At 43.2% G+C, this 26,280-nt stretch overlaps 1 protein-coding gene across 1 annotated transcript in view; it reads left to right on the top strand.

The window, feature by feature from the left end:
* The first annotated feature begins 7,178 nt into the window (after nt 1-7,178).
* The window catches only part of DENND2B (DENN domain containing 2B), a 178,719-nt gene continuing 159,617 nt past the window's right edge, over nt 7,179-26,280 (top strand). Inside the window, exon 1 of the mRNA XM_010384848.2 lies at nt 7,179-7,295. The gene's annotated coding sequence lies outside the window, so the exon portion shown is untranslated. The remainder of the gene's footprint in view (nt 7,296-26,280) is intronic.

The raw sequence follows: 26,280 nt of genomic DNA, 5'->3' as shown, positions 1-26,280 counted from the left end.
ATATAGTGCTGCTATGAATTTTTGTGTACAAGTATTTGAACACCTGTTTTCAGTTCTTTTGGGTATATATCCAGGAGTGGAATTGCTGGTCATATGGTAATTCTATGTTTAACTTTTTGGGGAACCACCAAACTGTTTCCCACTTAATTTACCTTTTTAACTTCCTACTTCAGTCAAATGAGGACCAGCCACTGTTCTTATAGCTAGTTTCTCATTTTCATGGCTTAGGCAATTCCTTTGGTTTCAAATGTTCTCCCCTTCTTTTCTATTGATTGAAATAGAAATTCTGACAATCATTGAAGGTTCAGTTCCAACCCTCTTTCTCTAAATTCTAGTAAGAATCTCTACTACTTCTGCAAATTCCCATATTTCCTCCTCTTTATCTCTTGTATGCTATTATTTTTGAGTAGTTGTTAATTAATGCCTTTATCACTAGATTTTAAATTTGCTTACACAACTTATTTCTCTTTTATTCCCCCCAGTGTCAAAAACAGTCTTTTGCAGATGTTTAATAAGTGCTTATTGAATGAATAAACAAATGAATAAGGAGCTGTGGATACAATTGTGATTTTTTTGCAGGGGGAACTACGGAGTTTTGTTTTGCCAGTAAGATGGAGAATGACAAGATGATATTACATTTCACAATTCTGGTTTCAGGGATGCATGTTGGGTAAAATTTAGTGAATTCAGTGACAAATATAAATCATTATTTCATCTGGAGATAATTCATTAAATCTAAGACTGATACCATTAGAACAAAGATTGGTAACTAGTGTTTCAAATGAGTAAGTTTTTAGACTTTAATTTCTTCCAATAAATAATTATCTCCAGGCTGGTTCAAGTGCGGTGATGTTTACAACTAATTGATGACAACCAGTTACAGATTTCTTTGTTCCTTCTCTGCTCCCACTGCTTCATTTGACTAGTGTTAAAAAACAAACAAACAAACAAAAACGGCGGGCGCGGTGGCTCACGCCTGTAATCCCAGCACTTTGGGAGGCCGAGGCAGGTGGATCACAAGGTTAGGAGATCGAGACCATCCTGGCTAACACGGTGAAACCCCATCTCTACTTTTTAAAAAAATTAGCCGGGCATGGTGGCGGGTGCCTGTAGTCCCAGCTACTCAGGGGGCTGAGGCAGGAGAATGGCGTGAACCCGGGAGGCGGAGCTTGCAGTGAGCCGAGATCCGTCTCAAAAAAAAAAAAGAAAAAAAAAAAAAAAAAAAAAAAAAAGAAGGACGACTTAGCAAGACAGAGGAGCGAGGGGACCATCCAGGTTGGATGAACCTTTCTGAGCTTCTTCTTGTCTCCTGTCCATCTAAAGGCCACCTGGCATCTCATTTCATTTACTCTCAGATCCAGCCTGCCCAGCATCAGCAGTCAAGCTGCTTTATTACTTTCTTCTTTTTTTTTTTTTTGAGACAGAATCTTGCTCTGTCGCCCAGACTGGTGTGCAGTGGCACAATCTTGGCTGCACTGCAACCTCCGCCTCTGGGGTTCAAGCAATTCGCCCTGCCTCAGCCTCCTGAGTAGCTAGGATTACAGGCACTCGCTACCTTTTTAGAAGAGACGGGGTTTCACCATATTGGCCAGGCTGGTCTTGAACTCCTGACCTCAGGTGATCTGCCCACCTTGGCCTCCCAAAGTGCTGGGATTACAGGCATGAGCCACTGTACTTTATCTAAATGAGTATTAGATAGCTTGCTATCTGGAATAAAACCCCAAACAACATAACAGGATAAAATAAAATAAATTGATTGAAGTGAACCTTTTTGTGAGCTGATAATAGAAAAAGAACTTTGGATGTATCCTATCTTTTGTACACGTAGTAGGGAGGGAACAAAAGGCACCGCATGGTATCCAAGGCAGGAAATATAATCTACTATAAAAAAAGACATAAGTAATACAACTCAGTTTACTTATTCCTTATATATTTTAAGAAAATGAATACTTTATTTTTAATTTTATATTAAAACCTCAGTAATAACACTTGAAGTCCAAATGAGATTTACCAGCTTGACAAGATTAAAGTATATATATGTACTTTAATATAATATAGAGATGGAGTCTTGCTATGTTGCCCAGGCTGGCCTTGAACTCTTGGCTATTCGGCCTGTCGAAGTGCTAGGATTACAGGCATGAGCCACCATACCCGGCCTATAGTATATCTTAATTCTTCTCTTAAGATCTTGATTAATAACCCTGTAACTTATGTTAATGATATTAACCAGGAGTACTACATTTAATTTTCTCCTTTAATTCTGTGTAGATCTAAATAAAATAATAAAACATTGAATATCTCATGTAATTTATTGAATACTGTACTGAAAGTGAAAAACAGAATGGTGTCTGGGGACTCAAAGTATGCTTTCTACTGAATGAGTATTGGTTTTGCACCATGCTAAAGTCAAAAGATTGTAAGTTGAGCCAGCATATATTGGGGATCATTTATATGTTCTTTTAAATTGTTTCTGAAGTTTTTACCTGGTGTATATGTTACTTACATATAAAAAAATTTTTTTAGGTCAAAATGTCAGCTAGTGGTGGTGGCTTATGCCTGTAATGCCAGCATTTTGGGAGGCTGAGGTGGCAGGATTGCTTGAACCCAGGAGTTTGAGACCAGCCTGGGCAACACAGTGAGACTCCTATCTCTACAGAATAGAGATTTTTAAAAATCTCTGTTTTAAAAAGTTAGCTGTGTGTTGTGGCATGTGCTTGTAGTCCCAGCCACTGGGGAGGCTGAGGCGGGAGGCTGCAGTGAACAATGATTGTGCCACTGCACTCCAGCCTGGGCAACAGAAACTCTTTCTCAAAAAAATAAGAATAGTAAAATTTAAAAAAACAAATCACAGTGTCAAAAATTTTTGCATGCAGTTTTGGTTTCTGGGCTTCCTACTCACTGCAATTTAGAAAATTAAGTAGTTTGCTTTTTTTTTCTTTGAGATGGAGTCTCACTCTGTAGCCTAGGCTGGAGCGCAGTTGCACGATCTCAGCTCACTGCAAGCTCCGCCTCCCAGGTTCACGCCATTCTCCTGCCTCAGCCTCCCAAGTAGCTGGGACTACAGGTGCCCACCACCACACCTGGGTAATTTTTTGTACTTTAGTAGAGATGGGGTTTCACCGTGTTAGCCAGGATGGTCTCGATCTCCTTGACCTCGTGATCCGCCCGCCTTGGCCTCCCAAAGTGCTGGGATTACAGGCGTGAGTCACCATGCCCGGCCTAGAACACTTAAAAGTCATCTAGGCCAACCACCCTTCCCAGGTGTCTGCCTTAGAGAAAACTAGTTGTTTGGATCATGAAGCATAAATAAGGCCCCACAGCCCCAACCCCTTTTCTTTGAAACAGGGTCTCACTTTGCCGCCCAGGCTGAAGTGCAGTGGTGCAATCATAGCTCATTGCAGCCACGACCTCCTGGGCTCCAGCAATCCTCTCACCTCAATGTCTTGAGTAGCTGGGACTATAGGTGTACATAAACCACCATGCTTGGCTAATTTTTTTTTTTTTTTTTTTAAGACTGGGGTCTCACTATGTTGCTCAGGCTGGTCTCAAACTCGTGAACTCAAGAGGTCCTCCTGCCTTGACCTCCCAAAATGTTGGCATGATAGGAATGAGCCACTGAACCTGACTCTCACTGTCTGTTTAATGAACACATATAATATTACAGGCAGAGTACCTAGGAGGAAGTCATTGTTTCTTGAGTGCTAGACCTGCAAACCTGAAAATCTTCCTAGAAAATCTTAACACTTCTGTCCCTCAAAGGAAAAAACAAAACATGCCAAAGCAAAATCCATGAACCAGAAAACCCAGACAACTCACCATGCTTAAGTGCAGGATTTAAAATAGCAAAAGGAAGTAAAGCTCATCTTTGTGATGTCAAGTTCTATTTTGGTATATAACAAGGTAGTTGAATTATAAGGCTCTCAGAGTTAAAATATTAAACAGACCCTTAGCTATAAGATGTGTTGCCAGGCATCTGTATGGAATATAACCATGTAATCAGGGCATATTGTACTTCTCTGCACAAAGAGAACCAAAGCTACTGCTTCTAAAGATTAGGAAACTTTCATTAGACTGACAGAAGACAGTACAGAGGAAATGGCTTGGGAGTGGAGGAGACATATGAGAGAGGATGAAAGGAACAGTATTCATACTATCCAAATTAGAGCCAGGATGTTTATGCTCAAATCTTGTCTTGGCTCTGTGTTGATGGGACTGAATAATGGAACATGGGAAAGTATATCTCAGACCCCTAAATTAGGCAGTAAATTTTCCAAATTCTTCCTACAAGCGCTTCCTATTTTCAGCAGTCTCTGCACATTTCTGAATATATGCTGTGATTAAAGTCCAAAGCTGGCTAATGCTAATGATCCCTTCCTCTTTTTTGTTGCTAGTATCCTCCCATGGCTATTTCATTCTGTTGTTTATAAGTCACATGTCTCTACAACAGGATTGTAACCTCATGAGGAGTGTTTTTATTTATCTTTCATTTATTCAGACAGCATGTATTTACTGTGCGCTTATTTCATGCTGGGCACTGTGCTAGGCAGATAGGATGTAATTATTAGCAAGACAGGCCAGGTTGCTGTCCTCAAAGAGCTTGCCGTCTCTTATACATAGTTGACCTTGTTTGTCAAGTGATGTGAACATTAGGTTAATGCAAATTACTATATTACTACTATTTAAAATATAGCATTACCAACATTTCTGATGTCAGTGTCTCTAATAAATATTTGGCCAGTATTAAGATGAACCAATAGTCACATATGTGAAGTTTAGACTCAAGGCGATATTTAGACTATATTTAGACAATTTAAGGGATGTTACTTTTCTTTCTGAGAGAGCAGATCTAATGAAGTTTTTTCCTAAGAATTAAAACAGTTCCATGCATAATTTGCAATGGAATTGGCAAACAAAAAGAACAAGTATTTATATCTCATTATTGCCCTCTTACATTGCTTCAGCACATGCAAGAGGCAGCAGCAGCAGCTGCCAATGATGAAAATAATTATTGTTCTGGGTCTGAATAGAGAAAATCTTGATGCTATCTGTAGAGTTGTCTTTCCTTACAGATGTTACAAGGAAAATGGAACTTTAGTAGTAGAAGTTCCAATAGTTTTGAAAGTGGGAGACTTAAGAACCTCCTTACAGAGCTCAGAGAGCTGCAGGTAGAATTTACATGGAGGGTTGCTAAATTCTGTGGCTTGCCTTTACATTCATGAGTTCTCTTGTTCCACATTTGGAGCAGAATCATCCTAATTTGAGATTGGAGAGATTGGAAAAGACTGGAGAGGGCTAAGTTCATCGAAATATGGCCCAGGTCTCCTGAAGGGTTCAAGCACTTCAGTGAACTAGAGTAGAAACTCACTTAGATTGTGAGTTTGGAGTAAAACTTGTTCTGATTAAAGTAAAACGGTTCTGATTTTTGGAGTAAAACCTGTTCTGATTTTTGGCCTTTATGTTTTCCAGTGTGCCTCAACAACAGCTGAAATCTTAGGCTTTCCTAATGTAGAACCAACTTAACGAGGAACTGATTTATTTTTCATGTGCAGACTGCATCACACCGCATATAAGGCCCTCTGCTAGAAAGGCCAAACTGTCCTTTGGCCTCAGTATTTTGGAGACAAGGAGTTAATACTAGTAATTCATGTGTAATATCCGTTTTTGGCAAAGGAACAGTAGACTTTATCAGTTTGGTTCTTGCCATTATTTGTGTTAGATTTTGACCAAGTTAAATTATTTCCAGAACGTATCTTATCTATTATTATTATTATTATTATTATTATTATTTTTAGACGGAGTCTCACTCTGTTGCCCAGGCCGGAATGCAGTGGTGCGATCTTGGCTTACTGCAAACTCCGCCTCCTGGGTTCAAGGGAGTCTCCTGCCTCAAGACTCCCTAGCAGCTGGGATTACAGGCGCCTGCCACCACTTCAGGCTAACTTTTGTATTTTTAGTAGAGATGGGGTTTCACCATGTTGGCCAGGCTGGTCTTGAACTCTTGACCTGAAGTGATCTGCCCACCTTGGCCTCCAAAGTGTTGGGATTACAGGCATGAGCCACTGCACCCTGCCTCAGGATGTATCTTAAACTCATTATCATTATATTTGATGCTTGTCCTGCAGCTGAGTAAATACCTCTTTAGGATATGTGACAATTGAATTGGCTTGGATTTTGGAACATGTCCTGGCCTTAGAGCCTGCTTATGTTCATACACACTGGTTCCTTCGAAATGTAAATTTGTAAAGTCAGTGTAAAACTGAAACTTCAAAAGTCAATTTTCATTGCTGCTCAGTTTTGCATTTCGATATCAAATTTTATTTACAGTGATTTACGTGAGTAAAAAATGGATTACACGGTTTTCTAACATCTCACTAAGTAAGTATGGGTTTGGATCTTAAATAATTTACATTTTTCTTTTCCAAGTTGATTGTTATACTGGGCTAATGATTTCCTTCAAATTCCACTAATCACAGATTCTCAATGCTGGTATTCCATTGCTTTATTATTAAATGGCACCCTTTTCTAGTTTTTGGTTTTGCAAACCAGTGGAGTATTTAAAGTAAAATTTCAGAATCCCTTTTGGAGCTTTCGGTTGAGACCAGGCTTTTTGGAACCCTAGTGCTTTGGGAGTTCTGCTACTGCTGCAGTACCAAAAGTAGCTTCTTTGAATTTCGTTTGTGTTTTGTAGGGCTCCCCCGAGGCTGAGAACTCGGAGAAGGGAAAGAGCAGCGGGCTGTGCAGCCAGCTTTTCCCAGACTCTCCCAGCTCCGGCTTTTCACGCATACCAGAAGAGCCGCTTTTTTCCTCCAGTGATTGAAACCATCTGGACTCCAGGGGGATCACGTGTGTATGAGAAAATGACATAAAGTTTCAGACCCCGTTGTGCTTTGCTCCAGACCCAGACAACTCTTGGTCGGATGGTGCGGAGGTGAGGGCCGTCCAGTCTGGGGGCCAACTTCTCGTCCCTGCTGCCCCCGGCCCCCGCCTCCCTCACCCCTGTCCCCCACCCTCCCTCGCACACTCTCGGCGCGGCTTTCTCGCTCCCTCCGGCGCCTCTGAGCGCTCCCCTCCGTCGGGCTCCAGCAGCCCACCCTCTCTGTCTTGGGTGGAGGCGCACATCCTCCACGCCCCCTCCACTCAAATCTGCGCTCCCTCCCCTTTCTCTCCCTGCAGCCCGGCCGCAGCCCGGGGCGCGGATGCCTGCCCGCCGCCCGCCCTCTCTGCAGGAGGGGCCGCGCGGCTCCCGGCGAGACCCCATCCAGGCACCGCGCCCGGCCCGGCTGGGGAGCGCAGAGGTAAGCGCCTCCGGGCCGGGTGGCCCGGGTTCCCGCGTGCCGCGCCCGGTCCCGCCCCTGCCCTCCCAGCCCATTTCCCTCTACTCCCGACTCCCGGCCCAGGCGGCGGCATCCAGCTCCGTGAGTACGAGCGTGGGGGCCGCCGCAGGCGCAGAGGAGCGGGGCCGGTGGGGTCCGCCGTCCCGGGCGGTCAGGAGCGGTTGGCTCTGCTTTCTGGCCCGGCTGGGGCCGCGCGGTTGGGGGTGGGGAACCTCGCCGCCAGGGTCCGGCGGTGAAGAGCTGCCTGGTGCCGAGCGGAGACCCGACCTCGCGACGCCCTGGGAGCGGGCTCTGTGCACCGCTTCGCCTCTCGGTGGCGGCACTCGAACTCCTACCTGGAGCAGTTGCAGCTTGTATACAGGCTCCTTGAAGAACGCGCGCGGGCACACACACATATACACACACGCACAACACACACAGACACACGCGGAACTCAAACAAAGGAAAATTAACTTTGCATGCTATTACTGCAACAAATTAAGCTATGTTTATTTGTGGATGGTTCACTTTTTGCCCTTGTGCAGACGCGCACTAAGTATTAAAGGGTCTACACTCTAGTCAACGTTTATGGCACCTTATCCAATAATTTAGTAACTGTGAGTATAGAGTTCAAGAGACAGTGTTTTCAAGTGTTTCTAAAGAGGGCTTATTGCATTTTCCTGGGATCTTTATATGAAAGTAGTTGATGATTAATATGAATAAAATAACTTCTTCAGTGAGAAAATTTGCCTTAGTACTGCCTTAGTCCAGCTCTTGCTTTTATTACCACCCAGGTGTTTCTGCTGTTTGGACAGCAGGGTCTTGGGAATGGCGAAGAGGTCATTATCCCATCTGCAAGACTGTTTTCAGCTACCTCTTAGCTGCACACACTGCAACTGGCCATTTTGGGATGGGGCGGCAGGGTTAAAAACCCAAAGGGCTGCATTGTTTTAATATTTTTCAGAAGGTGAATCCCTTAATTGATTTTTTTTTTAACCAGAATTAGGGGTTTCTAAAGGATCAGACATAGTCTAGGTTCCAGAAAGCTAATCCAAGATAGAGACTGAATTTTTCAGTCTATCTCCATTGCTGAATTAAGGACCGCACAAGGCCAGAACTCAGGAAGAGCCTGTTGAATGCATGAAGTGAAGGCTTCTTAATTTCTGCTGGTCTGGCAGAGAGTTCCTAGGTGACTAACATAGATTTAACCCTCCTTTTTATTTATCTGGCATATTTTTATTTAAAAATTTCTTTTTTTTTGGGGGGGTGACGGAGTCTCTCTCTGTTGCTGGAGTGCAGTGGGGCAATCTCGGCTCACTACAACCCCCACCTCCCGGGTTCAAGTGATTCTCCTGTCTCAGCCTCCTGAGTAGCTGGGATTATAGGTGCCTGCCACTATGTCTGGCTAATTTTTGTATATTTGGTAGAGACAGCGTTCCCCATGTTGGCCAGGCTGGTCTCAAAGTCCTGAGTTGAGGTGATCCACCCGCCTGGGCCTCCCAAAATGCTGGGATTACAGGCCTGAGCCCCACTGGGCCCAGGCTATCTGGCAAATATTACCTTTGGAAAAACTCCCCAAGATATGGGGGAAGAAAAATTGTTTAAGTGTATATATGGGAAGTGTTATTATCCCTTAACTGGGCCCGAAGGGCACCATTTTGGTGGACAACTCCAAGGCAACTCTTACCTTAAAAGTATTTTTTTACTGAACGCTTAGATTGGATTGGCTTGGTAATTAGCGAAACCCTTGGTCTTGAGTTTGTGGACTCCTTAGGGAAAGAGGAGTGACATTTGAGTGAAGGATAATTTCAGATCAATTGGCTTAGAACAGGAGTGTCCAATCTTTTGGCGTCCCCGGGTCACCCTGGAAGAAGAAGAATCGTTTGGGGCCGCATATAAAATACACTAACTCTCAGAATAGCTGATGAGGTTTAAAAAAAATCGCAAAAAACCATAATATTTTTTAAAAGTTTACGAATTTGTGTTGGGCCACACTCAAAGCCGTCCTGGGCAGCCCATGGGCCGCAGGTTGGACAAACTTGGCTTAGAATCTAAGAACTGTAAAGCTCAAGGAGAAAATGATTCTGAGGCAGGGAGGTTTCATAGAAGAGGGGAGGGCCTGGAAGCAAAGTGTGCTTCTGTAACTGGTGGAAAGTTGCTGGGGAAAGCTTTCAAGAGAATGGAGAGCAGACCATTTGGATGGACCTAGAGAGAAAAGTAATAGCGTCTGCTCTATGCCACCTGCCAGCTCTTTCATCCTTCAGTGTTGTGATATAGGTATTGTTGCTCTTGTCTTAAAGATGACGGAATTCTTGTTTTAAAGATGAGAGAATTCTTATTTTTAAAAAGAGAAGATCAAAAAGATAGGTAACTGGCTCAGGATGACACAAGTGGTAAAGTGGCAGAGCTAGAATTCTAATGCCTGGCTCTCAGACTAACATGGGTGCTTTCACAGCTGCCTTCTCCAGAGAGCAGTGTGGGAGGTCCCGTGGAAGCCGAACTGTGGTCAGCTTCAATTCTGGCTCAAGGGCTGGAATTTTATCCTATAGACATTGTCTAGGTTTTAAAGATTTTTGAGAAAAGAAGCTATGGGTAAAGCAGTGATTTTAGAAGATTAAGGTGACATCTATGTACAGGAATGTGACATGCTCATCACAAGTCATGTGCAAGTCATAATTCCTAATGAGGAGGTTAAAAAAGGGAATGTAGCCAAGATATCTGGGTGTTTCAATTCCTGTCTCACTGTACCCTGCAGTGAGTAGCTTGGTTCACTGGATAAAGAACTAGTTGCAGTGACCATGGGGCCGCTCTGGATCAGAAAAGAGCTGAATCTTACCAGGCACACGCTGAAATGGAATGTGTATGTGGATCAATGCCACTGCTGGTTTGTCCTTTATGCTCCCCCATGTTTCGCAATGCTTTGGTTTTTTTCTTTCATGACTACCCTGAGAGGTAGATCAATGTTGTAATTTGTTTAAAAGCTTTCCCTCGCCCTAAACATCTTACGTAAGTTGATGTGCCTTTTCCTCTCATATTCTCTTATTTCTTAAAAATGCTGAATTTTGACCAGGTGCTGTGGCTCATACCTGTAATCCCAGCATTTTGGGAGGCGGAGGCAGGCAGATTGCTTGAGCTCAGGAGTTGGAGACCAGCCTGGGCAACATGGTGAAATCCCGTCTCTACAAAGAATACAAAAGTTAATCATGCATGGTGGCATGTGCCTGTGGTCCCAACTATTCAGGAGGCTAAGGTGGGAGGATCGATCACTTGAGCCCAGGAGGTTGAGGCTGCAGTAAGTCGTGATCACGCCACTGCACTGCAGCCTGGGTGACAGAGTGAGACCCTGTCTCAAAAAAAAAAAAAAAAAAGCTGAATTTTAAAACTTGGTACTAGTAGGGTAAAAGTGAATTTAGATTACCTTTCTTAATTATGAGAAAGATTAACATAAAATGCACATTTATTTCACTTGTTGTTATGGAAGAAAAACAGGAGGCCTTTGTAGAGTTCCTGCGTGGGGATTTAGAAGGGATAGGAAAGCCAGGATTTAGAGATGTGCAAAGGCCTTCCTACCCCTCCACATTTCTTACCAGTTAATTGTATTGTTCATGTATACAGCTTAGGGAGCTTACAAGGACATTGGACACCCACATTTATAGCCAGGCCCTTTGATTCTCAGCAGATAATGGGCTCAGGAAGGGCAGCAGTGGGTGGAGACATTTTACTAGAATTAGTCTGCCACTTTGAATACAATCTGGATTTCTTGCTATTTCTTGTGCAACTTGTACGCCATTTCCTCTGAACTTGTTAGTGCTCTGGAGACTTGGTTGTTTGGCCAAGGAATATCCCCTAGCAGGAGGGCTCACTAAGGAGGGGCAGCTGACAGGCAGAAAAATGACGTTTGTCAACTAAAGAAGTTTTCTTTTAATTAGTGTTAGAGTCACCTGTGGTTTTTTCTCAGATTAAAAAATGCAAAATCAAAATATGATCTCAGTTCTCCACACCCATTTTTACCTTTAAGAGCCTCTCACACCTTGGAGAGCTTGCCCTACCGAATGGGGCTTTGATAGGTGAAATTATCACCAGGACCTCTACATGGGTCAGGATATGACTCAGCTTGGGTTTTGGACCTCTGAGGAATGTGACCCCTCTTAGTGTAGGGGATTTGGAGTACAAAAACCTGGGTTAAAGTTCCAGCTTTGCCATTTATTCAGAAGTTCCTGGAATTTGATGTTTGAGGGATCTCTGAGCTCAGTTTTCCTAGTTCCTTTAGATCAGGGTAATCCCTTAGGGCCAGATAGAGATGGTCACACCCTGATTAGTACCTTGGTTCCTTCTCCCAGTTTGTATTTTGTGTCATCTGAAAGTCATTTTATTTTCTTTGTAGCCTCTGGTTATAGGTTACATGGTCATTCCTCCAGAGAATGGCAGAGCTCATTGCTAGTTGGGGATCATTTGGTATGTCTTCCTGGGAGAATGCTCTTGAGCCTAGTTTTGAGAGTTAGGGCCTCAAGAAGAGACTTTGGCATTGCCCTTATTTAAATGTTGGAAATGTTTGGTTGTATTTTTGATGCATTGCTTGCACAGTTAATGTTTTTATATTTGGTATTTGTCATTTTAATAATGTATTAAACAGGTGATTTAGGTTTTCTAAGATAGCTAACAGCTTAGTAAAATAGGACTGCAGGTCGGGCGTGGTGGCTCACGCCTGTAATCCCAGCACTTTGGGAGGCTGAGGCAGGCAAATCACGAGGTCAGGAGATCAAGACCATCCTGGCTAACATGGTGAAACCTCGTCTCTACTAAAAATACAAAAAATTAGCCGGGCATGGTGGCGGGCACCTGTAGTCCCAGCTACTTGGGAGGCTGAGGCAGGAGAATGGCATGAACCCGGGAAGCGGAGCTTGCAGTGAGCCGAGATGTACCACTGCACTCCAGCCTGGGCGACAGAGCAAGACTCCGTCTCAAAAAAAAAAAAAAAAAAAAAAAAGAAAAATAGGACTACAATATCCTCTTTAAAAATAGTCTAAATTATTTTTTTTGGGGGATGGCATTTGGACAATTCCCAGGGACTGGAATATCCCTTTGATACTCAGATGTAATCTCCTAGTATGGTAGAGCTTTGACTATTTTGACCTCCTCCACCTCCAAATATCCTTAAATCTTTCTGAGGAGATTTAATCTCTCTTAAAGAGATTTCACAATTTCCCAGGGAAACACTTTCTAAGGAAGGTTTCCAGATTGATGATCACAGATTATCTCCTTGTAGTTAGCTTAAGTTTTCTTTTAATGTTTCCTACTTTTACTGTTTTCCTATCCCTCTTCAATGCACAGATGTTCAGAGAGTGAACAATTGTCTTTCCTGGACTGTAAAGGCAGTTATCAAATGTACAGACTGTCCCGTCTGTACCCATCCTTTCCTTCCCTTCCTCTGGCTAAACAAGCTGAGCTTTCTCTGTTTTCCTTAACAAGTCTCTCTTTTTAGACCTATGATTATACTTGTTGCTTTGTGTTTTGTTTTATGCAGGAAGTTCATATGAGATATGTTGGCAATTAGAGCTTTCAAATTGGAAGGAGCCTTTTGGAGTAAAATATATATATATTTTTCTATCAGCATAAGTAATTGTGGAATATATGTAAACTCTGGAGATGATCTTTTAAAAAAATTACCATCAAAAGAATTTTACTCAAGTCCTTTAAGGGCTTAAGAAGAATCCAGCCTTTGCAAGATTGCACTAAAAGTAACAGATTAGCCCAATTAAAGGCCTTTGTAGAAGTCTGGGAATCATTTGTTTAAACTGGAATTTAGGATCTCCATGAAAATATGATAGAAATAATCTGCTTACCCCTTTATTAGTAACATTAGAAATAAGCCCTTTTTTATGGGTCTCTTAATGATAAAAGGTCATAGTAATTAGAATATGCTGGGAATTGTTACTGTTTGTTAATGTTTTGGAAACTCCTTTGAGTAGGCAAGGGTCACTTTGAGTGGCTTTTTTCTTTCTTTGATGTGAAGTTGGGATCTTGGATGTAAACTTAGCCAAGGACAAGTTTGAATCTAGATGTTTTTGAATTTTTTCCGTCTTGTTCCATTCTTCCTTTTGGAGGCAGCTAACTAGAGTGGGGTAAAAAGTACCTTTTATCAGAGTCATTGTCCTGAGACTGTCAAGACACTGGTCTCTGGGAAGTGCTCTGTATCACTATCATTTATATACTTTTCCTTTCTCGTGTCTTACAGTTTTTGAATATCTCCTGCGTAAAAAGCACTGGGGTGCGTACGGGCATCTCTTTATTCTCTTATTACCTTTCTTCAGTGAATATGCTTAATGTTAGGGGTTTGATGAATCAATGAGTGGATGAAGTTAAGAAATTAGATGGAGGCTGGGCCTGGTGGCTCGCACCTGTAATCCCAGCACTTTGGGAGGCCAAAGTGGGAGGATTGCTTGAGGCCAGGAGTTTGAACCTGCCTGGGCAACACAGTGAGACTCCGTCTCTATGAAAAAAATACAAAAGTTAGCTGAGTGTGGTGGTGCATGTCTATGGTCCCAGCTAAACGGGGGGCTGAGATGGGATGATTGCTTGAGCCTGGGAGGTTAAGGCTGCAGGGAGCCGAGATTGTGTCACTGCACTCCAGCCTGGGCAACAGAGCGAGCCCCTGTCTGAAAATAACAACAACAAAAGAAATTAGATGGAAAATTAGTTTTGGATATGAGTGTTGGGTACCTCCTGATCCAAATATTGCTGTTGGGAAGCAACTGTTTTTACAACACTCTGGTCTCTGGGAGCTGAGATGACCTTTGTTAAGGCTTAATATGTGGGGATATATTTTCTAGTGAGTAAACAGGGCCTAGTCAGTTATTTTTTCTATTAGTCATGTTGGATTACATTTACTGTTGCTGGGAACTCTAGTTAGCATAATATCCCGTTGAATTAGGAAGTGCCACTCAGTAGCTCTCTTTCTCCAGGACTGCCTGGAGAAGCTTTTCTTGAAAGTCTGGTCTTGCCTCTTGAGCCAGGGATGGGTGCATTCTAAGTACTTAGACCCAAAAGACTACTTCTACTGGGTCCAAGTCCCAGGGGAATGGAAGTTCTCTTGAAAATTGTGTAATTGTATGGGAGGGGAATCAAAGTTTTGTACTTTTCAGTAGTCACTAGAATCTGTACATAGAGACCTGGAGATAAAGAAAACCCAACTTGCAAATGAATATTTGGTGCTGTGGGTTAACATGGAAAAATGACACTTTAGGTCAAAGTATATTAATTGAATCCTTCATGTCTAGTTAATCAGCAATATCAGTTGCGAGGATTCTGTTTTGCGATTTTTTCCCCCATTTGTGTATTGACAGGTCACTCTTTTGAATTAGAATAGCACTCAGGACCACAGTGTTTGCATAGAAAGTGGCCTAAGAGGCCGGGTGCGGCGGCTCATGCCTGTAATCCCAGGATTTGGGGAGGCTGAGGCAGGCAGATCACGAGGTCAGGAGATCGAGACCATCCTGGCTAACGTGGTGAAACCCTGTCTCTACTAAAAATACAAAAATATTAGCTGGGCGTGGCAGTGTGCGCCTGTAGTCCCAGCCGCTGGGGAGGCTGAGGCAGGAGAATGGCGTGAACCTGGGAGGCGGAGCTTGCAGTGAGCTGAGATCACACCACTGCACTCCAGCCTGGGTGACAGAGCAAGACTACATCTCAAAAAAAAAAAAAAAAGGCATAAGAGTCATGGGGCGTGGGCGTGGGTAGAGGCCACTTTATATCTTGTTTCAGAGGCCATTTATAAAAATTTTAAATTAATTAATTAATTAAATTTTTTTTTTTTTTTTTTTTTTTTTTTGAGACGGAGTCTGGCTCTGTGGCTCAGGCTGGAGTGCAGTGGCGCAATCTTGGCTCACTGCAAGCTCCGCCTCCCGGGTTCACGCCATTCTCCTGCCTCAGCCTCCCGAGTATCTGGGACTACAGGCGCACGCCGCCACGCCCGGCTAATTTTTTGTAGTTTTAGTAGAGACGGGGTTTCACCATGTTAGCCAGGATGGTCTCGAACTCCTGACCTCGTGACCCGCCCGCCTCGGCCTCCCAAAGTGCTGGGATTACAGACGTGAGCCACCGCGCCCGACCAATTTATTTATTTTTAGAGACGGGGTCCCCCTATGTTGCCCAGGAAGGTCTCAAACTCCCAGGCTCAAGCGATCCTCCCACCTTTGCCTCCCAAAATGGTAGGATTAAGGATGGACCATTTTTAAAACCTCCATGAGTAGTTAAGTGATCAGAATTAGCTGGAAATAGCTCTGCCGGAAGGTATTGGCAAAGTAACATCTAGCAGCTTTTGTCTGTTTCAGGTTAGGTTTGTGCAAGAAAGCTAATTTGGGAGCAGTATGATGTGCCCAGCTCTGTCTACATTTGAGTCGCCTACATAGTTCCCATGTATTTGTCACTGTTTCTGGTCCCTGGAGGGCTGGGGTAGATCTCAGGATATGAGGTTCAGACTTGGTTGAAGCCACATCAAGAGCTGTGGTCCTGGTGGGTCAGCATTATTTTCCATGGCTTATCACCCAGGCTAGGCGTGTGGGAGCATGGGTGGGTAGGACAGGGAAGAAAAACGGAAGACCAGATAGTTCTGTGGATACTGAATAAAGAAGTGAAAAAGTTGGCCAGGCACTGTGGCACTTGCTTGTAATCCCAGCACTCTGGGAGCCCATGGCTTGTGGATCTCTTGAGCTCAGGAGTTTGAGACCAGCCTGGGCAACATGGTAAACCCCCATCTCTACAAAAATTAGAAAAATTAGCCAGGCGCAGTGGCACACACCTGTGGTCCCAGCTACTCAGGAGGCTGAGATGGGAGGATCACCTGAGCCCAAGAGGTTGAGACTGCAGTTAACTGAGACTGTGGCACTGACCTCTAGCCTGGATGACAGACTGAGACCCTGTCTCAAAAAAAAAAAAAAAAAAAAAAGAGTGAAAAAGTTAATCTTTTTCCCTTCACTGACTTGGACCTTTTTTCTGTTGGAAACCCTTATCACTTGAGGTCATTTTATTTATGTATTTATTTTTAAATGTTTCATTATTATTATATTTTTAAAATATCTATTTTTTATTTCAATAGCTTTTGTGGTACAAGTGGTTTTTGATTATATGGATGAATTGTGTCTGAAATTTTAGTGCACCAGTCACCTGAGTAGTGTACATGATACCCAATATGTAGTTTTTTTTATCCTTCATCTCCCCTCCTTCCCTCCCTTCCTCCCCCTTCTGAGTCTCCATAGTCCATTATACCACTCTATATGCCTTTGCATACCGATAGCTTAGCTCCCATCTATAAGTGAGAACATACAGTATTTGGTTTTGCATTCCTGAGTTACTTCACTTAGAATAATGGCCTCCAGCTCCATCCAAGTTGCTGCAAAAGACATTATTTCATTCTTTTTTTTATGACTGAGTAGTCCATGGTGTATATATACCACCTTTTTTTTTTTTTTTTTTTTTTTGAGATGGAGTCTCGCTCTGTCGCCCAGGCTGGAGTGCAGTGGCACTATCTCGGCTCACTGCAAGCTCCGCCTCCCAGGTTCACGCCATTCTCCTGCCTCAGCCTCCCGAGTAGCTGGGACTACAGGCGCAGTACACCACCACGCCCGGCTAATTTTTTGTATTTTCAGTAGAAACGGGGTTTCACCGTGTTAGCCAGGATGGTCTCGATCTCCTGACCTCGTGATCCTCCCGCCTCAGCCTCCCAAGTGCTGGGATTACAGGCGTGAGCCACCGCGCCTGGCCTATGCCATTTATTTATTTATTTATTTATTTATTTATTTTTTTTTTTTTGAGATGGAGTCTTGCTCAGTCACCCAGGCTGGAGTGCAGTGGTGCGATCTCGGCTCACTGCAAGCTCCACCTCCCAGGTTCACGCCATTCTTCTGCCTCAGCCTCCCAAGTAGCTGGGACTACAGGTGCCCGCTACTACGCCCGGCTAATTTTTTTGTATTTTTGGTAGAGACGGGGTTTCACCGTGTTAGCCAGGATGATCTCGATCTCCTGACCACATGATCCGCCCATCTCGGCCTCCCAAAGTGCTGGGATTACAGGCGTGAGCCACCGCGCCCGGCCTGTACAACATTTTTCAATCCACTCATTGGTTGATGGGCACTTAGGTTGGTTCCGTATCTTTACTGTTGTGAATTGTGCTGTGATAAACATGTGTGCATGCATCTTTTTGATATAGTGACTCATCCTTTCAGTAGATACCCAGTAGTGCAATTGCTGGATTGAATGGTAGATATACTTTTAGTTATTTGAGACATCTCCATACTGTTTTCCTTAGAGGTTGTACTAATTTACATTCCTACCAGCAGTGTATAAGCGTTTGCTTTTCACCACATCTATGCCAAGATTTATTGTTTTTTTACTTTTTAGTAATGGCTACTCTGGCTGGAGTTAAGGTAGAATATTTCATTGTGGTTTTAATTTGCATCTCCCTGATGATTAGTTATGTTGAGCATTTTTTCATATATTTCGTGCCCATTTGTATATATTCTTTTGAGAAATGTGTATTCATATCATTTGCTCACTTTTTGATGGTATTATTTGTTTTTTTCTTGCTGAATTATTTGAGTTCCTTGCAGATTCCAGGTATTTGTCGTTTGTCAGATGCATAATTTGCAAATATTTTTTCCCATTCTGTGGATTGTTTGTTCACTCTAATGATTATTTCTTTTGCTGTGTAGAAGCCTTTTAGTTTAATTAGGTCCCATTTATTTATTTATTTTTGTTGTTACATTTGCTTTTGGGGTCTTAGTCATACATTCTTTGCCTCAGCCAATGTCCAGAAGAGTTTTTCCTAGGTTTTCTTTTAGAATGTTTATGGTTTCATGTCTTAGGTCTACATTTTTGATCCATCTTGAGTTAATTTTTGTATACAGTGAGTGATAGGGATCCAGTTTCATTCTTCTGCATGTGGCTAGCCAGTTTTCCCAGCACCATTTATTGAATAGGGTATCTTTTCCCAGTTTATGTTTTTGTTTGCTTTGTTGAAGATTAATTGGTTGTAAGTGTTTGGCTTTATTTCTGGGTTCTCTATTCTGTTTCACTGGTCTGTGTATCTACATTTATACCAGTACCATTGCTGTTTTGTTACTCTAGCCTTGCAGTATAAGTCAGGTAACGTGGTGTCTCCAGATTTCTTCTTTTTGCTCAGGATTGCTTGCTATTTGGACTCCTTTTTGGTTCCATATGAATTTTAGGATTGTTTTTTTCTAACATTATCGAAAATGATGTTGGTATTTGGATAGGAATTGCATTGACTCTGTAGATTGCTTTGGGTAGTATGGTCATTTTCATAATATTGATTCTTTGATTCCATGAGCCTGGGGTGTATTTCCATCTGTTTGTGTCATCTGTGGTTTCTTTCAGCAGCGTTTTGTGGTTCTTTTTGTAGTGCCCTTTCACCTTCTTAGTTAAGTATATTCTTAGGTATTTTGTTTTTGAAGGTATTAAAAAGGATTGAGTTATTGATTTGATTCTTAGCTTGGTGGTTGTTGGTATATAGTAGTGCTACTGATTTGTGTACATTGATTTTGTAACCTGAGACTTTACTGAAGTCATTTATCAAATCTAGGAGTCTTTTGGAGGATCTAGGCATCTTGTAGGGGTTTCTAAGTGTACAATCATATCAGCAAACAGAGATAGTTTGACTTCCTGTTTTCCAATTTGGATGCCCTTTATTTCTTTCTATTGCTTGATTATTCTGGCTAGGACTTCCTAAGGTCATTTTATAAATGTTCATAGTAACTAGTTGTAGGCACTGAGACTCCTGTACCTTGGTGGGAAGAACCCTGCTGGATGATTTTCTAGGTGTTTATTTGGGTTATGCCCATTTTCTTTCCCACTTTTCTTCCTAAGTTTTGATGCTCCTGTTTTTCTGGGAATATTTTGGCTTCCTTGTTTAGGCTTTTTTAAGGGCCATGGGGAATTCTGGGGACAGGGGCAGGTGTGACATGTTGCTAGGTGTGGGAAGTTTTTACAGTTTGAGAAATCTCCAGGAAAGAAGGGACAGAAAACTTTGTTCACAAAGCATGTGGACAGGAAGTCAGGTGGGAAAATGGCATGGCAGATGGTGTAACTTCTTTGGTCAACGTGCCTGTCTCTGCCAAGATGGGACTGATGGGGTAGTGGGGGATAGTGGGGCAGTCCTGAGGATATAACTTATAATTCACATAATTCCTTGAAGAGAAGATGATTCTTTTTTTAAAAGGAAGTATAGTGCCTTACATTGATTTCTTTGAAATATACATGATATAATCCATGAATGAGTATTTGCAAAATACGTTAGTGTTTATCTAACCCTATGCCAAGCCTGGTAGTAGATAAACAATACAACCAAGGAAAAAAAATAACCTGAACTTAGAACATATAATTGTTACCTAAAGAACAATATAAAGCAGTACATCATAAGCTCTAAGTTTTGAGTTATTGATACATACAGGGGGTTTGGAGCCCCAGACAAGATTTTGGACGTGCAGGCTTATGGCAAATCTTGGGCCAAATGGAGGCCTTTGGAGCTTTTGGAGTGCCAAAGGGCTCAGTCTTCAGCCTGTTTCTTGTCTCTGTCTTCACTTTTCTTAGGTGATCCCCTGGCTTTGAAGTACTAGCATTCATGGAATGTTTACTGTCTGCCAGAGGCTGTTCTAAGGGTTTTATGTGCACTAATCGAGCCTTCCAGACAACGTTATAATATAGGTACTTTTATTATCCTTGCTTAAAGGTGTAGAAACTCAGGTGAGAGATGGACTCTCTTGAGCTCACACAGCTTATAAGCTGGAGAGCCAGGAAGTGACCTAGGCTAGGGGACCAGCCAAGCCCTCGACTGGTTCAGTACAGCCATCCTGTGCTGGTCCTGGCTCCTCTGCTCCTGTCTTTGCAGTCTCTTCTCCACATAGCAATGAGAATATATAGATATTTTTAACCCTCGTATGGAATCCTATCACACTCAGAAGTAGAATGCACATTTACTACCAAGTTCTTGTGTGGTCTAAGCCCCAGCTCTCCCATCTGTTCCTGCCTTCCTCCCATCTCTTCTGTCTCAGGGCCTTTGCTTGCTCCTAGGATATTCTTCTCCTTGAATATTGCTGGTTTGTCACCCAGTTCATTTGAGTGTGGGCTCTAGTGTGCCACCTCAGGGAGGCCTTCTCTGCCTATCCTATGTAAAACTGCTCCGAGTCACTCTTTAATCCCCTCCTTTGTTTCTCTTCCTAAAATTATATTACATATTTCTGTGTTTTTCCTGTCTGCTTTCCCAAATAAATAAACTCCATGAAGTTAGGGACTTGATCCATTTGTTTACTGGTATCTTTACTTTTTAGAATAGGACATGGAAGGTTTTCTTTAAATACTTATTAAATAAATGAATAAATGGTATCTTTTGCATTCATTTGCTGTTCATGACTTCACTTGGGTAAAAATAGTGGAGAGGAAAGGGATGTACAGGTGATAGCTACAGGCTGGGTCCTAACTGGCTTTATGTTTATTACCAAGGCTTTACCATCATAACATGGCCAAGAAAATGCTCAGAAGTCTTGGTTGAATGAATGCGCTGTGTAATTTGTTCTGGATTCCACACAAAGGGGAGAGAATAGTGTGGGCTGAAGTGCTCAGAGAAATTTCTTGGAGGACTTGCAGACTTTGAAGGAGAGATTGGATTTGGTCGAGAATATAGGAATCGAAGAATTTTTTTTTTTTTTTTTTTGAGACAGTCTTGCTCTGTCGCCCAGGCTGGAGTGCAGTGGCATGATCTCGACTCACTACAGGCTTCGCCTCCCAGGTTCACGCCATTCACCTGCCTCAGCCTCCCGAGTAGCTGGGACTACAGGCACCCGCCACCACACCTGGCTAATTTTTCATATTTTTAGTAGAGATGGGGTTTCACTGTGTTAGCCAGGATGGTCTTGATCTCCTGACCTCGTGATCCGCCCGCCTTGGCCTCCCAAAGTGCTGGGATTACAGGCATGAGCCACCGTGCCTGGCCGAAGAATGATTTTTTTTAAAGGTGGAAGGGCTATAGGGTGAACTAGTCCAACCTTTCTGTTTATAGACAGGAAACTGAGCCCAGAGAGGTGTAGGACCTGCCCAAAGGCACACAACTAGTTGATGTCAGAATCACGTCTGCTATCCAGGTGTTTTGACTCCTAGTTTAGTTCCCTTTCTTCTACACAGTACTGCCTTCAGAATCCAGGAGGACTCTGGGAGTTGGGGAGTAACTAGGGGCAGCATGAGCAAAGGCCCAGAGGCAGAAAAGATGTTGGCTTGTAGGAGCTGGAAATAGGTGGTCCTATTGGAATTAGCAGGTTTATAAAGGAGCCCATTGGAGACAGACCAGGCTGTGTAAGATGAGTCAGATGCTGTGTGATCTTGAATGTCATCTTGAAGACTTTGAGTTTGGAATGAGAAGGAGGCATGTGAAAATGCTTTGGTTATTGTTCTGTCTTTCTCTACAGGGATGGTGATAGAATGGATAGAAAATGGATTGGAATTTAGGAGGAAACTAGAAGCTAAGAGGAGTTAGGAGGCCCTTGCAACAGTCAAGGTATTATTGCTAAGGGCCTAGTATCATTTTAGTTATTTCTGTTTCTGTTTTTAGAGATTTGTGGTGGTTTTTGGAGAAATGACATAAAATTCTCAGGTAGGATGTGTATACTCAGCTTTCTAACAGAGTTTGGGGATAAGAAGGAGGAGACCTGGTATTTTGCCTTAATTCTGTATGTGACTATAAATGACATTTTAGTATCCAGATACCTGGGCCAGGTTAGGACAGGAGAGACAGAAGATAACATTAGACTGGTGTGAAAATAGTGATGGGGCTAAGTGCAATGGCTCATACCTATAATCCCAGTGCTTTGGCAGACTGAGGCAGGAGAATTGCTTGAGCCCAGGAATTCTAGACCAGCCTGGGTGACATGGTGAGACCCCATCTCTGCAAAAAGTAAAAAATTAGCTGGGTGTGGTGGTGCACATCTGTAGTCCTAGCTACTCGGGAGGCTGAGGTGGGAGGATCACTTGAGCCCAGGAGTTCAAGGCTTCAGGGAGCCATTATTACACCACTGCACTCTAGCCTGGGCGACAATCAAGACCTGTCTGAAGAAAGAAAAAAAAAAAAAAGAAAGAAAGAAAATAGTGATGGAGTGAGGAGGGACTGAAGGAACAGGCGGAAATGAATGGGAGCAGCTCCCCAGAGACGGCCTGGGCCTGCCTTTCTGTCAGGGGAGCTGCCCAGTATAGTGGTCGGGGAGTCAGGCATCCAGGGACCCCCCCAACCCTCTCCTCCCTCTCCTCTCCTCCCCTCTCTCCCCTCCCCTCCCCTCTCCCTCCCCCCAGTCTCGTCCCGTCCTGTTTCATCTCCTTTCTTCCTTTTTCTTCTTTTGAGACAGAGTCTCTCTGTTGCCCAGGCTGGAATGCAGTGATTTGAACATAGCTTACTGTAGCCTTGACCTTCTGGGCTCAAGTGATCTTTCCACCTCAGCCTCTTTTTTTTTTTTTTTTTTGAGACGGAGTCTCGCTCTGTCGCCCAGGCTGGAGTGCAGTGGCCGGATCTCAGCTCACTGCAAGCTCCGCCTCCTGGGTTCATGCCATTCTCCTGCCTCAGCCTCCCGAGTAGCTGGGACTACAGGCACCTGCCACCTCGCCCGGCTAGTTTTTTGTATTTTTTTAGTAGAGACGGGGTTTCACCGTGTTAGCCAGGATGGTCTCGATCTCCTGACCTCGTGATCCGCCCGTCTCGGCTTCCCAAAGTGCTGGGATTACAGGCTTGAGCCACCGCGCCTGGCCTTACCTGGGCCTCTTGAGCAGCTAGGACCACTACGTGGGCCACTATGCCTGGCTAATTTTTTCAAAAATTTTTTTTTGTAGAGAAGCCGAGGCAGGCGGATCACTTGAGGCCAGGAGTTTGAGACCAGCCTGGCCAACATGGCGAAACCCCATCTCTACTAAAAATACAAAAATTAGCTGGGCTTGGTGGCGCATGCCTGTAATCCCAGCTACCCAGGAGGCTAAGGCATGAGAATTGCTTGAACCTGGGAGACAGAGGTTGCCGTGAGCTGAGATCATACCTTTGCACTTCAGCCTGGGTGGCAGAGTGAGACTCTGTCTGGAAAAAGAAAAATAATTTGTAGAAATAGAGTCTTGCCATGTTACCCAGGCTGGTCTTGAACTCCTGGGCTCAAGTTATCCTCCCACCTTGGCCTCTTGAAGTGTTGGGATTACAGGCGTGAGCCATCATGCCCAGCGGCTGCTACTTTCTTTGTGTCTGTGAGCTCCTTTAATAGAAAACTACAGAATAGAAAATTATTTTCACCTTTCAACTTTAAATTGGTTCTTTTAGGCCAGGCACCATGGCTCACGCCTATAATCCCAACACTTTGGGAGGCCAAGGCAGGTGGATCACTTGAGGTCAGGAGTTTGAGTCAGCCTGGCCAACATGGTGAAACCCTGTCTCTAGTGAAAATACAAAAATTAGTTGGTCGTGGTGGTGCACGCCTGTAATCTCAGCTACTTGGTAGGCTGAGGCAGGAGAATCGCTTGAACCTGGGAGGCGGAGGTTACAGTGGGCTGAGATTGTGCCATTGCACTCCAGCCTGGGTGACAGAGTGAGATTCTGTCATAAACAAATAGGTAGGTAGGTAGATAGATAGATAGATAGATAGATAGATAGATAGATAGATAGATTCTTTTAAAAATGTAATATATGGCCAGGCATGGTGGCTCACACCTGTAATCCCAGCACTTTGGGAGGCCAAGGTGGGAGGATCACTTGAGGCCAGGACTTCAATACCAGCCTGGGCAACAAAGTGAGACCTCGTCTCTACAAAAAAAAAAAAAAAAAAAAATTTAACTGGGTGTAGTGGCATCCACCTATAATCCCAGCACTTTGGGAGGCTAAGTGGGGAGGATTGCTTGAGCCCAGGAGTTCAGGGCTGCAGTGAGCTATGATGGTGCCATTGCACTTGAGCCTGAGCAGCAGAGTAAGACCCTGTCTCTAAAAATAAAAATTAAAAATATAATGTATGCTTTGCAGTACGTTCTTAAAAAATGAAAACCTCACTTCCCCAACACTCAGAGATTTCTACTGTTAAAATCTTAGTCCTCTCCTTTCTAGGTCTTTTTCTACACATACAGATATACATATTTATATTGTTTTTCTACCAAAGTAAGGTTGTACTATACATGCTGTTTTTTATTCTATCTTGTTTTTCAATTACATTCACTTTTCTAATTCAGTAACTTTTTATTTTAACTAATACTCGGACCATATTCAGATTTTCCCATAGTCTTAGTCCATTCAGAATGCTATAACAAAATACCTTAGGCTACATAATTTGTAAACAACAAAAATGTATTGCTCACTGTTCTGGAAGCTGGAAAGCCCAAGATTTTGTGTTTGGTGAGGGCCTGTTCTTCATAGGTAGGACCTTCTAGCTGTGTCCTCACTTGGCAGTGGGGGCTAACAGGCTCCCTCAAGCTTCTGTCTTTCTTTTCTTTCCTTTTTTTTTTTTTTTTTTGAGACAGAGTTTTGTGCTCTTGTCTCCCAGGCTGGAGTGCAATGGCATGATCTTAGCTCACTGCAACCTCCGCCTTCCAGGTTCAAGAGATTCTTCTGCCTCAGCCTCCTGAGTAGCTGGGATGACAGGCGCCCACCACCATGCCTGGCTACTTTTCGTATTTTTAGTAAGGACAGGGTTTCACCGCGTTGGCCAGGCCGGTCTCGAACTTCTGACCTCAGGTGATCCACCCGCCTCGGCCTCCGCAAGTGTTGGGATTACAAGTGTGAGCCACCACGCCTGGCCAAAGCTTCTTTCATAAAGACAGCAATCTTGCTGATGAGGACAGAATCCTGGTGATCTAATCACCTCCCAGAGGCCCCACTTCTTAATACCATCACCTTGGGGTTAGATTTTTCACATGAATTTTAATCATGAAGTTTAATCAGCAATCACACTCATAAAAGCTTATCAGGTCCACCTCCCAAATGTGTTATGAATCGTCCTTCTCCTTACTGTCTTGCTGCCTCCAATACAGCCAAAGTCTTGCACTCTCTTTTGCCAGAGTGCAGCTTTTATTTCTCAGTGCTGCCTCAGGGTGTTCAGTCTCCCAGGCTGCTGAATGAATGAGCTTTCTAGAATAGTTTAATTATGATACTTCTTTGCTAAAAGCTCTTTGCTTTTTTACTGAGGAGTAACACAGTAAAGTACACAAATTTTAAACATATAGCTTAATGGATTTCAACATTTGCATACATTCCTATAACCACCACTCTGATCAAGATGTGGAACATTTCTAGCATCTCAGAAGGTTGCCTGATGCCTCTTTCCAGACATTATCCACATTCCTATCCCAATCACTCTTCTGTTATCATTTGTTTTTTCTTTTCTCTTATTATTTTTGTAAAGATGAGGTCCTGCTATGTTTCTCAGGCTGGTCTCAATCTCTTGGTCTCAAGCCATCTTCCTGTGCCTTGTCCTCCCAAAGTTTTGGGATTATAGGCCACTGAACCTGGGCTGTTTTACCTTTTTTTGATCCTCATATTAATGAACCACGAAAGCTCTTTATTGATTCTTCTTTGACAGGATAATTCCACCCTTTGACATGACATTCAGAAGCCTTTGTGATCTGGCTTTTACTTCTTAAAAGCACCTGCCCTTCCTGCCATGCCGAAATTGCATGTAGCTTATCAACATAGTAGGCGCTTCCATTTTTTGCACTTGATATTCTCTTGCTCTCCTCACTTTATTCCTTGGCAAATTCATCCTTCAAAACTCAGCTCCAGGCAGAATCAAGGCCTTCTCTGAACTCTAGAGGCAACGATTGTTATAGGGAGTTGCTTTTATACCCATAACGTTTTTCTCCTCTACTGGTGGCTTTGGGCTTTCGGGAGCCCAGGGATGATGGGGCATTTCCCCCCAATTGGTTAGTTGAATTTCATACAAGTAATTCATGGTCT

The sequence above is a fragment of the Rhinopithecus roxellana genome, chromosome 15 (assembly GCF_007565055.1).
Source record: "Rhinopithecus roxellana isolate Shanxi Qingling chromosome 15, ASM756505v1, whole genome shotgun sequence".
Taxonomy (NCBI): Eukaryota; Metazoa; Chordata; class Mammalia; order Primates; family Cercopithecidae; genus Rhinopithecus; species Rhinopithecus roxellana.
Note: the sequence above shows the minus strand (reverse complement) of the source record. Positions and strands in the feature narration are given on the sequence as shown.